Genomic DNA, 15,709 nt, shown 5'->3' with positions numbered 1-15,709 from the left:
AGAAATATGAATTATCTTCTTCATGTGTTTGCTAATTTCGATAAATTGAAGATTATATTGTATCTTAAGTAGCTTTACATATTTTTTGTTTAATAGTAAATACAACATCCCGCTTTTATGAATTTTATTCATGAATTAAATTAATATCGTTAATCTCAGCACTATCTATTCTATAACTCAATTTTAAAAATATATAGAAATTTTATAATAATGATAAAGGACAAACGTGCAACACACGTTCTCAGATATTAGTTTATAAAAAACATACATCGAAGACTAGAAGCACACATAAAAATAAGGAAATGAGATCTTTTGTCTTCTTATAATTTGAATAGAAGAAAATATTTTTTTTTCCAGATTATCTTTTATGTGTAAAAAATGAAGATCATATATATATATATATATATATATATATATATATATAATTTTAAAAATAAAATTATAAAAGATTAGAAAATCATATCTTTGCCACAGAAACTCACATGTAAAACATAGATTACTTCACAAATGTAATTGGTGGCCCAAAAGAGATCTAAAGAAAAAAAATTGAAATTGAACATACCTTTCAACGAAACTCCAAAAGCTCTTAGACAAACCAAAAATATCAATTTTTCTTCTTATTTTTAAATATATTGCATTTTGATGGTCATTTATATAACTCAAACTAAGAATGTCAATCAGGTTGATTCCAAACCGCCCCAAGACTAAGGGGCTATCTGTTGAAGCCATAATTTTCTATGAAATCTGATTTTTAAAATCAGATCTTTGTCAAAAAATTTACCATTGTTTTGTCAAAAAATTTACCATTGTGGTACCACTAATGGCTAAAAAAAGAAAAAATTTTAAAAAAAATCTGATTTTATAAAAAAAAAATCAAAAGAAAACCCTCCCCATATTTAATCTTTAAATATCCCCTCCTTTCATCATATTTTTCCACATTATTCTCTCAATTTCCCTACTCTTTCGACTTTCACGAATTATATATTTAATTTCAACATTTTAACTTTCTGATCTCAAATTTTCAAATCTCAATTATTTTATTAATTATTTCGTCCATTTCATATTAATTAAATTGTTGAAGTATTTCATAGCCTTTAAGAAAAGAAGATTAAGACACAAATTAGACTTAACTTTCCATTTTTACCCTTATCAATTATTGTCAAATTTATGATTAAAATAACTAAATATTAATTAATAACTAATTCCAATACTAACTAATGAAGGGTAAATTGGGAGAACATTCTAAAAGTAGTCTTGAAAATTAAACAATTAAGTTAATTTTAAAAATAAAAAATATTTCAAAAATTCAATTAATATGAAATAAAGGGAGTAGTAATTTATTAATACTCTGAAAGTCATAGTAAGAGTATTATTACAATATTACTTATTAGTTACTTCATTACTTATCATTATGAGTTATCAATTCATTATTTTTATTAAATTGCTAATAAAATTATTATTATTAATATTACTTATTATTATTCGTTATTAATTTATTATTTCTTTTAAGTGCTAGAGAGAATATTATTACAATATTACGTTTAGTTATTACCTATTACTTATTATTTATCTTAAACTGTTAATACGATTATTCTAGCACATGTATGACACGTGAATTGCATACATTAACTCAATTTTACCTAGAAAATTTGAAGATCGTATGATAAAACACTCAATAATTTAGATATGTAAATTATAAATGATGTCAACTTTATAAGATTTTTATTTATTAAACCCCACAAACAGAGTTTACTGCATATGAAACCCTTTTTCTTTCTTATTCTTGATTTGCTTTTACTTTGTTATTGTATCACTATATGACTAAATCAAGTGTATTTTTTTTTTCATGAAAAGTAGCCTACAAGTTTCTGTGTTGTTTATTTAGAGGGAAATTAGGTTTTTTGATAGTCAGTTGTTTTAATCGCTTCATGTCAGCTGCCACCTCTCAAGTTCTCTTATTATATGAGAGAGAGTTTGCGTTGAAGCATGCACGTCTCAGTCGGTGTGCCTGCTTCAGCGTATTTCGAAAAAGAATTGAAAAATTATTTTTTTGTTCTACTTTAATTTAATTATTGTATAATTTTTTCGAAATTATGGAATCCATTTTAGCTATTATTTTTAGTTTTAAATTCAAGACTTCACACTGAAGCAGGCACGTTGTATTTCATAAAAAAAAAATAAAAAAAAATTTCTTTTGTTCTACTTTAATTTAATTAGTGTCTAATTTTTTTGAAATTATGAAATCTGTTTTAGCTATGACTTTTAGTTTTAAATTCGTATTCTTTAGTTATTGCTTTATTATTTTGACTGTCGGTAGTATTTGTTTATATCTTGCAACTACTTTGAGTAAAAATTCAATGATTATGGACATCTTAATGAACCTCTTCACATTAAATTTGTGCAGGCAAAAAATAATTAACAATTTAATATCTAAAAATCATATTAAAATTTAATAAACTTTCTAAATTCTACCTATTACATAAATTAAAATAAAAAATACGAAATATTGAACCCGTGTTAGCACGGATATCAAACAGTTAGAGAAACTAAAAAAAGTGTTACAATTCTAGGTTAGTTTCTTGATTTTTGTGTTAACTATGTTCTAATTTTTTTTCAATTTTTTTATATCATCTTTGTGACATGTGAGTCTTTGAACTATTCACAATTGTTTGGTAGATTTATGACTTCTTTTCTATTTAAAAAATTAAAGGAGAGCCAAATAAAAGTGAATCTGGAATTTTATGTGAGATTATGCTTGTGTTTTGTGACAAATGATACAAAATAAACATACTTATATATCTTTAAAAAAAATCAAGTATGTACAAATTTTCAGAGTTGAATAACGATAGCTACTTATGAATAGATTCATATTGTTATATAAACATATAAATATACGATATGTGATTCTTAAAGTCGAGATTTTTTAATCTGTTAGATCAGTTTCCAATTCCCTCTAGAAATTTAAGAAGGATTAGGGTATATAAAATTATCTCGTATTAATAAAATGATTGATGAATATTTTTATGCATATAATAAAGAAAGAATTTCTTATCATAAATGATTTAACACTGTAGTGACATTCTTTGTTGCTTTCTCTTTTCGTAAAGCCATGACATCCAAGAATCACAAAACTAGGTCATCAGAAAGCCCTCAAAATAAAATATAACTAGAAAATTAATCATTCGAGTCGAAAGAAATTCTTTTGTCTTGCCCTATCCTATTAGATTTTACCAGTGGGGCTACAATCTAACGACCCCTTCTAATGAGAATAAAGGGAAGGTCAAATAGGAGAAGTCAAAGCGATGTGAAAAGGCACGTCAAAAGAAAATCATTATTAAGAATGAAAATATTGAGGTGATTTCACTGAAGAGTATGTTTTGGTCTATTCAACCTCATGACTTTGTTTCTTTTGTCACGCCAAAATCAAGCCCAACAATGTGTACCGTGTGATTTTATATATATTTGTCTTATCAAGACATCTCTATTTACTCAATCATGTTTGAAACTAAAGCATGATTATTACTAATTTAAAAAGAAAAATAGTATCGCCTTAATCCATATTAAGAATGAATTTACATTTAGTGAGAACTGTACAAAATTGACCTAAACATGTGACTAATCTATTTAATGAAGAAAACGAGTAAAAATCTATGTGCTATAAAATAACGTAATAAATAACTCTGATAAAATTTCTATGCCAAGTTCCTCACGATATGTTAAGGAAGCAAAGAAGTAGTAGCTTCATGTAAATAATTTACCTTTTTAGAAATTTTTCAAGTGAACTATTTTAAGAACAAATCTTCCAATTACTTATTTTACGATATATGTTCAACTATATTGAACATTTATGTTACATCAAAAATATATTGTCTAAACTTTTTTTTAACCCAAGGTTTACAAGGAATACAACAAAAACAACTCTGCTTCATCAATACATATATCATAGTTATTCATGCTCCTCCAAATAATTAGTTCAACAACAACAATAATATATATAGTGTGATTCCATAAATAGAGTTTGGAGAAGGTAGTAAAATATACACTAACATTTCTTTCATTTTGTGAAGAAAGATTATTTCCAATGACCAACGGCTCAAAAGAGAAGTTATTAGAAAAAAGAAATTTTCATAAGAAAAAAAAAATGACAGTAAAATATTAAGATACAAAGCAAAATGAAGCAACAAATAGTATGTGATTACTAAATACTTCTACCAATAAGGGGAAGAAGATATGGGGCTAGACCCCGGACTCTCTCCCCTAGCAAAACCTTCTTAACTACATTCATGCCTTTCAACTACTAAACGTTCAACTTTTGAACTCATAATTTCAAAGGTGAAATGGATAAACCTATGGAAAGTTGAACCCATAAAGTAACTAAACATACATGAATCTGCATGCCTTTTGTCTTCCTTACTGGTGGATGGGGTTGCTTTCCTTCGATGGTGGCTCGAGAATGTTTGTCACAGCATTAGCACCTTTTATTTCAATGGCTGCCTTGTCATAAGTCAAAGCTGCTTCTAGCGCAGTGTCAAAACTTCCCAACCAACGTCATTTATTCGTTCTTACATCTCGAATCTCTGCAACCCATCTTCCCCATTTTCGTTGTCTAACTCCCCTGTACTTCTTTACATTTTCTTGGAGAAGTTTTATATTTTTTTTTCTTTGGACGATACCATCTTGGAAGTGCCCTTGGTTTTTCCATTTCTGATGATAATCTCTTTACAAATCCTTTTATGCCGTTTGGACTTCTCTCCTTGAAGATTTTCCTCCTCATCACTGGACGAGTCTGTGGCATCATTGTCCATTATGTAAATACGTACAACATGTGGCAAGACAACAGAACGTTCGCCCATTAAGTTGCTTTTTTTTCCTCTAGCAATTTTTGAGGATTTTTTGACTACCTCATTTTCATGAAGTTCATCTTTGGAAGTCATTGCTTCATGAAAGAGAACAAACAAAAAAATCAGAAAAAGTCCATTAAATTAGGCATGTATATACAATTCATTCATAATCAAATTATTTTTATTTATGTACTCTCTATGTCAACTTGATTGTCTGACACACCCCAAACCAGATGTGATGGCACGTGCCCAAACCCCACCAGACACGTCAGCCTAACACCCAAAAACTCGACGATACAGAATTTATAAAACAAGAATAAAATAGAAAGATAAGCGGAAGTCTTTAAATAAACTCAACATAACCCCATAATTGATTGTCACATGTACAAACCTCTAATACAGAATCTGGATAAAATATACAAGTCTCATAGTAAAGTTCTAGAATAGAACAGAACAATAAATATAGATAATTTGAGGGCACGTCTGGAATGAACCGCTACCTCTCAAGTAAGTCTGGAAGCTCTAATCTGAAGATGAGTAATAAGTCGAATCTGATAGAGCTGTCAACCTACACAACTGTGTAGAAGCAAGGGTGAGTACCAAAAGCAACAGGTACTCGCAAGTAACACTAAACTAAGCTAAACTAGCAGCTACAAACAACTCCTTTCAATCCCAACCGAACCACCGAAACTTCATTCTAACAGCGAACCAACAACCTATACTACGCAATTCATAATCAACAGATATATCCAACAGTATCTCAACATCAACCTCATATCCTCATATAAGAGCAAATAGATCATATATCACATAAAGAGGGGCAAGTAGGTAAAATCCACACACCACAGACAAAGATGAAGTCAAATGCGATGCAAATGCAATAATGATGTCATGTAGTCGTGATGCATGTCTGTCCTAAGATACACATCTGTTGACGTAATTAGACCGCGCTGAATACTCAAATCAAAACCCATGGGGGCCACACATAGACCATGTATCACCGCCGGAACCAGATCCCATCGGCATCCAAATCGCTAGCCGGAGCTAGTCCATCTCATATATCTCTAGCCAGAGCTAGTCTCAACTGTGTCTCATATCCATCCATCCTCATATCAGTGTCTCAGAACTCATGCAACGGATAGTTCACACATAGGATGAATAATGAATATGCACATGTCATCAATCACAATCATATCAAGATCACATCATAGTATTACCCATCATCTGTCTCACTCACAACCATATCACGACCACATCATAGTATTACACATCATCTGTCTCAATCACAACCATATCACGACCACATCATAGTATTACACATCATCTGTCTCAATCACAACCATATCACGACCACATCATAGTATTACACATCATCTGTCTCAACATTAATGTCTGTATCAATCATAGCCTACTCATGCTCTTCTATCCCCTCAATATCAGTTATCACATGACTTATTCAACAATTTCAAGTCACATATAACACATTTAGCTCGTTTTATTTCCCCATCTTTCATTTACAACAATTTCAATCAACAAATAAAACCCATCCTCAATCCCCATTACTCCCCAACACAATTAGGAAAGTAGTCATGCGTAGTCTAAGAGTTTACCAAAGTTTAAAGGTCACTTGCCTCAAAACACTTCAACTAGTAATTCAAATTTGAGTTTTTACCCTTCCGAGCACGCTCCAAATCACCACAATCTATTCATAAATGGAATCCCACAATCAATACGAATCTAACAACACCAATATCGTGAAATTTGGAGAAAAAGGGTAAAATGGTCAAAAATCTCGTTCCGAAAAATATTCTCGAAATCTGGAAATTTTAAGTGAAAAATGTTCCCCAAGAAATTTAGAATCCAATAGTGAAAACCGTTTCGAAAAAGGAGTTGAAATGAGTTCACAAACTCAAATTTTCTATTAAATTCGGATTAGGCAAAATCCCCCAAATTTTACACTTGAAATCTCAAATTTTGATGTTAAAATCCATAAATAGTCGATGGAAATCAAAGATATAAGTTGAAAATAACTTACCCAATGAATCCCTTGCGAAAAACCACTTGAAATCGCCTATTTTCGAGCTCTCAAAGTCTAAAAATGGAGAAATGGGTATTTTCAAGTTGTGGGAAAATAGCTACTGATTTTGACTTTAAAAAAGAAAAAAAAAACTGCTGTTGCAGCTAAAACACAGCAATAACACCAAAGTTTAAGTCCCCGTTGGACCCTCGGGATTCGTTCAGAATCTCGTGCACACAAACTAAATATGTACCCCCACTAAATTTGACGTTCCGGACTCAATGGAACCGTCGGAATTTGAATTCGAGGACTCCTTGACCCGAAATTCAATAAGATGCCAAGAAACTAGTTTAACGCCTAAAAAAAATTCGAAACTCAAACGGAGCGTCTAAAAATTCAACCAAGGCTCATTCTAGACTTAGAATCGCCTCCCAAAACCAACGGTACTCTCGGAATTTCAATCTGAGCCTCGGAACCTCATATGTTGACCAAAGTCAACTCTTTATCAAAATTTCACAACTTTAGCAACTTAGGACCTCAATTCTTCGTTTCAACTCCAAATTCAACTCCGTAACTTCACACAGACCCGTTTCGACATTCTAAAACCGCCGGAATCGACGGAAATCCGATCTGAGTCTCGAAACTCCAAATGACTCGAAAAAAGCACTTTTTAACCAACTTTAACTCATAAAAACTCAACTTCTCAAAAACTCAACTTTTTACCAACTTTTCCTCAAACCAACTTTACAACCACAAAATATGGGACTCGGGGCAACTACCGAAAGGGCAAAATAGTCATTTCCACGAAAAATTACCAAAATGACCTTTCGGGTCATTACATTGTCTAATTTTGACCTAGCACAAAGTTTAAGAAAATAAACAAACTAAATTCAAACTGTCATACAACTTTCAAATATTTTGAATTGTCAATTACTTGACTTATATTAATTTTTACATAATTTTCAAATATATAATTTTATTTTGAAAACCTTATAGATTTCATACCTGAATTTACCATCACAATTTGAAAAAATTGATACTCGAAGACTTAAATATCCCATATAAAATGTAATAGAGACACTATTAAAGAACATGTTTCCCTAATAAACATGTTTTGTTTTAAAGGATGGACAGACCTTTGTCACAATTGTACTAAATTCCCTTTAAAGGAAATGAGTTATCTTGCCTTTTTACCTTTTCTTTTTAAAAAATAATTGTCTTTTTACATTTCTTAGGTGTAAAGAATGTAGATCTCTTATAAAAAAATTATTAAACTAAAAGAAATTTGTATAGGGTTGGAAAATAATTTCTCCCGAAATTTATATCCACTTTCACAAATGAAAGACTCCAAAATTTACATGAAATAAGATCTCTTGCCCTTTTACAATTTAAATACAAGAAAATGACATTTTAAAATTTCGTATGTATAAAAATGAAGATCTTTTAAAACTAAAAAATCACTTATTTATAAAAATGCTATAAAAGTAAAAAGAATTTTGGAAAGGACTATAAAATTATCTCTCTCAAGCTCACTTAAAATCCTAGATTCACTTTTGTTATATTATTTCTCTAGAGTTTCAAATAGAAAAAATTCATACAGTCCATCATGAGTTTCATATAGTTCAAAAGATAGAATGCTCAAACACAAACAAATCTAAAGCATATATAAGTTTTAAATGTGTTTGTAGAAGCATATATGGAAACAAGAAAATCAATAAAATAAAATATTCTTTTCAGATCTCTTATGTGTAAAAAAAAATGAATATATCTTATAAAATGACATAATTTTTTTATTATTTTTTGTAAAAGACTAAAAAATGATTTCAAATCAAAGCACATACAAACTCACGTGTCACATTTCAAAAAGAAGATGAAATTAAACATATATACCTGAAAGAGGAACTCAAGAACTCTCACAAATCAGTAATTTATTTTTTTGCCTTGTTGTTAATTATTTTACCTTTGATGGTCATTTATATAGTTGAAACTAACGGTGTCAATCGTATAGGATCGGGTCGATCCGAAATCGGTCCAAATCAGTAAAAGCCCACAAAAGAATATTCGTTGGACACACGAACTTTAAGAGAATCTCTTTGTCATTTTTTTTACCAATGTGGAGCCCACTAACAGTCAAAAAATTTCTGAAATCGAATCTCGAATTTTATTAAAGTTTTTTTTCAAAAAAAAAAAACTCCCCATTAATCTATAAATACTTTTCCACATTCTCTCAATTTCTCTAGTCTTTTAACTTTCAAGAATTTAATATTTAATTTCAACTTTCTCAAAACTCATTAATTCTCATATCTCTACGATATCACTTATTAGTTACTCCATTACTTATTTTTATTAGTTATTAATTTATTATTTTTCTTAAAGTGCTAATCAGATTATTATTATTATTATTATTATTATTATTATTATTAGTATTAGTATATTACTTATATAAATTATTTTTATTATTATTAGTTATTAATTTATTATTTCTCTGAAAATGCTAGATAGATTATTATTACAATTATACTTTTTAGTTACTACTTATAAGTTGTTATTATTATTATTATTATTATTATTATTATTAATTAATACTTAATATGTTTCAGTTAATAGTTATTAGTTTATTACTTTATTATTATTTTATTTATTAGGTAACTCACTGATCAAAAGTATCAAGGATTAAATATCATTATTAACTAATCAAGTGAAATTATAACTCCTAAGTTAATAAGATCATCTAAATAATTAATTTTTTATTATTTCTTTGTTAAATGATTTCTTTAAATTTTAATCTACATAAAAATAATGACTACTGCATACTAAAAAGTTTATTCAACTTAATAAAATATAAAAAATATACTAATATAGTGTGAGACTTATCTTTTTATGATTATTAAATATTGAGCACTAAAATTAGTATAAAGTAAAAAAAAATCAATAATTTGGGTGCTAATTACATTCTATCTTGAAAGTTTATCAAATTACAATAATTCTGAATTTTTCAGAACTCACAAATACATTGTTCCTTCGCCAGATACATAGCAAATGATATATAAGTTATGTATCAGATACATAATTATAAACCAGATTCATACTGATTTTGGTTTGAAATAATTGGAGTTATGTATCAACAATAGCATTTGTACCAGATGCATTGTACACAAACAAAATTGTAATGTATCTAATAGAGATGGAGTCATATATCAGGAATTCCAGGTGTTAAGATAGAGAGAAGGAAAAATTAGATTTTTATAATTAATTCAAATAGTATAGATTTTTAAAAATTATGTTATCTTAAATCGTATAATTACATAATTTTCCTTAAAAAGTATATTTAGTAGTGAACCATCCTGATGCAACCCATTCCACTAATTAAAACATAAATAATTAATTCTTTATAGTTAAATTTTTTTATTATTATTTTTTTGCTTTATACTTGAATTTGTTTCATAATGACTTTCCATTTTTCACATGGCATTCTTATCATGTAAGTACACTAATACAAAAGGAACCAATATTAATAATTTACAAATAGTAGTTGCAACTTATATCTGGTCAGCAAATTTTAGCAAACTTATGTTTAACTATTTTGACATTATCTCCGAGTAAATATCTCAAAAGGTCATTCAACTATGCGAATTCATTTAACAAAATTATGAAATTTCTTTTTGTAAAGGTCAAAGGTTTTTCTCTGGTAAAATTACTCAACTAAATTTGTAATTTAAAAATTTTGACATGATAAAATAATATTTTTTTAATGTCATGTATAGCAAGAACTTCTTCATTTTTGAAATATTATAAGATGTAATTTTTCATGGATATATAAAAATGTTGTTGATTGTGTTTTCTCAATAAAGAAAATATCACATTGATTTTAGATCTTGCTTTAAAACATAGGTGCCTAAATAAAAAGGTTAACATTGTTTGACCCTAAATAATTATTTTATTTTTGAAATTTATTTTATTTTATTTTTTCTAATCCAATTTGGAATTGACATGCATAAGTTTTGTCCAATCCTATTGTCACTGCAAAATGATATATACCTTCAGCCCACTGTATCAATGACCTCATAAATTTGTTTCTTTTGGTATGTCATAATCGTTCCTAAAAATATGTATCATGTGATTTTGTATTTATCATATTTAGTATTTCACATTTTACTTGTGTTTTTCATATTCGTATTATTCGTTCTTCAAAAGTTTGTCACTGAAAAAGTTTGTTTGTTTTTACAATGATCTGTCTTTTCTGACACGCTCATTATCAAGGACATTTTTGTTCACATGATATTTGAAATCGAGTCATAATTATTGTTTAATTTCAAAAGAGCAAATTATATCATCTTAATTCATTTCAAGTAAGATTTTACATTTTGCGAGAAACGTGTAAAATTGACCTAAACATACAACTAATTAATTTAATGAAAAAAATGAGTATAAAACAACTTAATTTGTAACTCTGGTCGAATTATAGTGTTATGCAACATGTTAAGGGAACAAGTTCAACAAAATTGTATAATTACTTATTTTATCAAGCTCAAAGCTATTTTAAATTTCTATCATATTAGAAATATATATCTCTACAATATCACTTATTAGTTACTCCATTAGTTATTTTTATTAGGTATTAATTTATTATTTTTTTTAAAGTGTTAATAAGATTATTATTATTATAATATTACTTATATAACTTGTTATTATTAGTTATTAATTTATTATTTCTCTTAAAATGCTAGCTAGATTATTATTATTATTACAATATTACTTTTTAGTTATTACTTATTAGTTATTATCATTCATTAATGCTTAATACAAGTTAGTTAATAGTTAATAGTTTATTACTTTATTACTATTTTGACTTATTAGGTAACTCAATGATTAAAAGTATGTCTCCATATAGGGCCCCACTAGTCCGACTATTGATCGCTTTCGGTAACCCAGGGCTCCATTGCGTGTGCTCGAGGGTCGGAATGGGAGCAACTATTTCATTCGCGTTTGGCTTGACTGAAAGGATGGAATGGACTGAGAAGTCATCTTATCGTGCTACTGGCTTTGAACCGGATTGCTAACGAGCAGATGCCCTGTGCTCTATCAATCTAGTCCTAGTCTTTCCAGCAAGCGAGCGAGTGAGACTGACGAAACCGGGGTACACTGAAGACAAAGCAATTCATTGCATACAGACAGACTCATAGTCAACAAGACAACGAAGTATCAACAAAAACCCGGTTAGACAAATGATAGAGATTTAACACCCAATCCAAGCAAAATGACCACCGGAGGAGATTTGGAGTCTTCTTCTTCACTCGAATGGAGCTAAAAATCAAGAACGAGAATAGGAAGTAGCGTCGCAACTCCGGACCAAAAGCACGACACGAATGGCAAGCGCATAAGCGCAAGTTTTTTGTCTTTCCTTTCCCTTCCTAGACAACGAATTGAAATCTGAGTCTGTCTAAAAGTGAGTTAATCTCGAGGAGAGGCACGAACTTAAGGAGCTAACTTAAGCTTGGTCGATAGTCATTCCGGTCCTAGCTGGTTCCATGATCTAGGAAGTCAATCTAATCTCTCTTTTGGTAAAAAAGGGTATAGGTTGTGAATCGAATATGTCTGTCCTCTAACCGAATTAGCGCATATTCCTTTCTCTTTGTTTAATAGTGGAGCTCTACTCTAGTGAAGCAAGACTAAATCCGGAGAGTTCAATCCATGTACTCTATTCTGTACACTACAGATTTGACTATTTGCAAACCTCTAACCAAGGCTTGCTTCCTAGGATCTAGTCTAGATAATCTATCTATGATCTTTCCCCTCAAGCTAGTTAGGGAATTACCTTTGCTCCGCACCTTATCCTTCGATCAAAGCCACGAGGCAAAAGGCAAGCTGACTTAGAGGTTGCGGTCATTCTTGATTTATGTAGCTTCGTCATCTGTTTTGGTACGAATGAGACACAAAACAGTAGCAGCCAAGGCTTCTGATCTATAGGGCTCAGAAAAAAACCAAGATGATTGCCACATAATCGAGAAGTAGCAGACATGACCGTTTCTACCATTTCACTATAAGTACTCAAACAATACTTGCCGCCGGAACTGTCACTCTTTATTGCCACTAGTTTTTAACTACTATGTCATTAGCTCGAAGTGCATAGATCACCTCTATTTGTGTGGTCCATTCTAGTGACATCATTCCCACTTTTATTATCACTTCCGATACTGGCAGGGGCAATTACCATGTTATTAACCGATTGAAACTTTAATACAACCATTTCTGATCCCGCTGGAGGGAGAGACCCCATATTATACCAGCATCTCTTTTGGTTCTTCGGTCATCTAGAGGTGTATATTTTCATTCTGCCTGGATCCAATATCATAAGTCATATCATTTCTACTTTTTCGGTAAAACCGGTTTTCAGGTATCTAGGCATGGTTTATGCCATGATTAATATAGGTGTTCTTAGATTTCTTGTTTGGGCTCATCATATGTTTACTGTGGGCTTAGACGTTGATACCCATGCCTACTTCACTGCAGCTACCATGATCATAGTTGTCCCCACTGGGGGTGGGGTTCGATACAATACAAAACACCTATGTTATTTGTTGTATGGGTTCATCTTTTTATGCACCATAAGAGGACTCACTGGAATAGTTCTGGCTAATTCTGGGCTAGACATTACTCTACATGATACTTATTATGTGGTTGCACATTTCCATTATGTACTTTCTATGGGAGCCGTTTTTGCTTTATTTGCAGGATTTCACTATTGGGTAGGTAAAATCTTTGGTCGGACATACCCTGAAACTTTAGGTCAAATCCATTTTTGGATCACCTTTTTCGGGGTTAATATGACCTTCTTTCCTATGCATTTCTTAGGGCTTTCGAGTATGCCACGTCGCATTCCAGATTATCCAGATGCTTACTCTCGATGGAATGCCCTTAGCAGTTTTGGCTCTTATATATCCGTAGTTGGGATTTGTCGTTTCTTCGTGGTCGTAACAATCACTTCAAGCAGTGGAAAGAACAAAAGATGTGCTCCAAGTCCTTGGGCTGTTGAACAGAATCCAACCACACCGGAATGGATGGTACAAAGTCCTCCAGCTTTTCATACTTTTGGAGAACTTCCAGCTATCAAGGAGACAAAAAGCTATATGAAGTAAAAGAAGAAAAGGTCACTGATTGCTACTAAGAACCTAACAGAACTTTTCCTAATGTGTGTTAAAAAACCACTTGTGTAGGTCGGGGTTGAGAATTGGGGGGCCGCGCCCTACCCAGTCGGCCTAAGCCTCGCTTTGAGAACTGACACTTTCTAACTCTCTACGATGAGTGAAAGCCAACTGATTGCTACTAAGAACCTAACAAAACTTTTCCTAATGTGTGTTAAAAAACCACTTATGTAGGTCGGGGTTGAGAATTGGGGGGCCGCGCCCTACCCAGTCGGCCTAAGCCTCGCTATGAGAACTGACACTTTCTAACTCTCTACGATGAGTGAAAGCCACTTGACTGTAAGGAGAGGAGCTCCGCCCCTACTTCAATTAAAGCTCGCCCCCCCTTTTTCCCTCTAAATCCCCTCGCTCCACTCATTTTGGAACTTCTAATCAGACCTGGCTGAACACGACATAGATTAAAGAGTCGTTCATTAGCCCTACTAGTCAAATGCAAAATACAGGAAAAAGAGGGATGGATTTCGACCTTGCTTTTTTAGGTCTCAGGCTACAGGCTAGCTTTTGACTTATATGGCGCTTAGGCTTAGCTCATCAAACAAGTGCGCTAAAAATGGGGGATGGTATCATATTCTCTTATAAGAGAGGCACGCCTGCGTTTAGCTCGTAGTTTCAGTCTTGCTTTTGCCTTACTTTCAATTATATTAGTAAAGGGCGAATAGGGGGGCGTGTGCAATAGTTTTCTTACTTTCTCTCGATCGCTTCAATGCCTATAATTTGAGAGATAAGAGGAAAGCCCTCTCTCGAATTCGAAGATGTTCACCGGGATGTCAGCAGGTTAGGCAGCTCTAAGGTTTTTTATATTCAGTAGAAGGCAGGCTGAAACTCTACCCCAACCAAGTGAAACTAAGGGTCTAAAAGAGTTCACGATCTGATCTATGGGGTGTTAACCCTCGGAGGATGGCTAAGAATGTCCATTAAAAGGAGCGGACCAATGGGGTCATTTTTCAAGCACGAATAAAACAATCTAAATGGGTTGTGCAACCTAGAAAGATGGCCATATCTTTTTGATGAATGTGGTATCAAGGTTCGGTTTATTTGGAAAAGAGGTCAATCTTGGGGGAGACCATTCGAATGGTTGAATTGATGACTTCGCTTTGATCTCTTCGACTGAACCTAAAGGAGACTTCGATCATTCAACTTTAGCTTCTGAAGGAGAATCTTTGCTATATGTAATTATATAAAACAAAGACTTTTGCATCCCGTCCATATTTGAGCTATGACTGTATTATCAAGTCTTAAGACTGATGGTACATTCAACCAAAAACGTCTATTGCAGTATCTAAGACTTAAAAGACCGAAGTCTTGTTACTCTTTTGATTTAAAATCAGCAACAGACCGTTGGCCATTGAGTGTTATATACACCTTAATCGAAATGATTTGGGGTAGTACTTTGGCATCTTCAATAGTCAACAGTTCTTTAGGTCTTAACACCTTTCTCGTATTACCTCATATGGTGATGAAGATTAGTGAAGTAGCCTTTCTTACTGGACAACCGTTAGGTTACTACGATTCATGGTCACTGTTCTCGCTGTCCCATCACTATATAGTGTGGTTGGCGACTTTGAAGGCTTATCAGCTACGAAGCACCTCGTTTGTTGATTATGCCCTTCTTGGTGATGATATCCTAATCACCGACAAGAAGGTGGCCA

General features: G+C 31.7%; 2 pseudogenes; one reads left to right on the top strand and one right to left on the bottom strand.

Moving 5' to 3' along the window:
• Nucleotides 1-4,934, bottom strand: part of LOC125870315 (ethylene-responsive transcription factor CRF3-like) — a 42,453-nt pseudogene extending 37,519 nt beyond the window's left edge.
• Nucleotides 4,935-11,819: 6,885 nt separating this feature from the next.
• Nucleotides 11,820-14,031, top strand: LOC125859570 (cytochrome c oxidase subunit 1-like; annotated as a pseudogene).
• Nucleotides 14,032-15,709: the final 1,678 nt, after the last annotated feature.

The sequence above is a fragment of the Solanum stenotomum genome, chromosome 1 (genome assembly GCF_019186545.1).
Source record: "Solanum stenotomum isolate F172 chromosome 1, ASM1918654v1, whole genome shotgun sequence".
Classification (NCBI taxonomy): Eukaryota; Viridiplantae; Streptophyta; class Magnoliopsida; order Solanales; family Solanaceae; genus Solanum; species Solanum stenotomum.
The sequence above is the reverse complement of the archived record's forward strand: the minus strand, read 5'-3'. Positions and strand labels throughout refer to the sequence as shown.